This window comes from Phalaenopsis equestris, unplaced genomic scaffold (genome assembly GCF_001263595.1).
Source record: "Phalaenopsis equestris unplaced genomic scaffold, ASM126359v1 Scaffold000047, whole genome shotgun sequence".
Classification (NCBI taxonomy): Eukaryota; Viridiplantae; Streptophyta; class Magnoliopsida; order Asparagales; family Orchidaceae; genus Phalaenopsis; species Phalaenopsis equestris.
The window spans coordinates 177,483-178,611 of record NW_018164489.1 but is presented as its reverse complement, the minus strand read 5'-3'; positions in this window follow the sequence as shown (position 1 = coordinate 178,611).

Sequence of the window (1,129 nt, the reverse complement as noted above, 5' to 3'; positions counted from 1 at the left end):
AGAGCGGTGGAAAAGGAGGACTGGAGGGATGAAATGGAGGGAGAGGCGTTTATTAATTTATAATATATTTACAGTTATTTTCTAATAAAATGGGTGGAGATAACAGCCCGAATTGGTCCATTAAGACGTGCCAATTGGCGGTTTGGAATGGAGACAAGCTGTGCTAATTACAATTGGGTAACGGCCGGTGCGATTAAATTTCCGGCAAAGGTGGTCCTCACATTAAGAGGACACCTTTGCCTATACCAACACAATATTTAGACTTCTTGCTTTTTTTAGTGAATTTTTGTTTATTTATAGTCTTCTTTTTAAAAAACTTTAAAAATGAATGTCACGTAATTTTTATGGATCTACATGTCTAAAATAAAAGAAACTGATATTTACACTCATAACATTTGGGGTAGGCGTAAGAGTAAGTTGAGTCTAGCTCAAGCCACCCTCGACCTGAGCTTGAACTTGAGCTTGAGCTTAATTAATTGATTGGGTTTGAGCTCCACCTAGAACTTAAGTTTACGAGTTTGAGACAACTCATGAGCTGGCTTGTTTATTCTTATAGAGAGAAAACAATATCAACTTAAGCTATATCATGAACAAAATTTCTCCATTGGCACAAAATTATGAATGATTAGTATGAATTTCAGCATATTTTTTTTAGCAAGAAACATTTAAACTGAGATTAAAAATCATCAAGAACTGTGATTTCAACAAACTTACAATCAAACTAACTGGCATTACGAGACAGACACAATGACAAAATAAAGGCCCAATTGAGTCGATCAAGCCCGAATCAAGACTTTAAACCATTTTTAGAAACTTTAGGTGGCTAATTAAAAAATGAAATGAATGTCAAACAATATTATAATCAAATTGAGTATTTTGATGAGATGAATCCAATGAGTCCAATATCATTCAATTTTAACATTATTGAGACACTTTTAAACTCACAAAATACCGTCCAATCGAGGGATTTCTCTGAGCCGTCTGCTTGAGTGATCCAGATTTTTTATTATTTATTGAGAAGGCCCCATCCATACTATATAATTAGAGCTCTACTTGCTTAATGGAGAGTGGGGAGGATGGAGAGCAAGACCTAGGAGGAGGACCTGAAGTTGGACTTGAATCTAAAGAA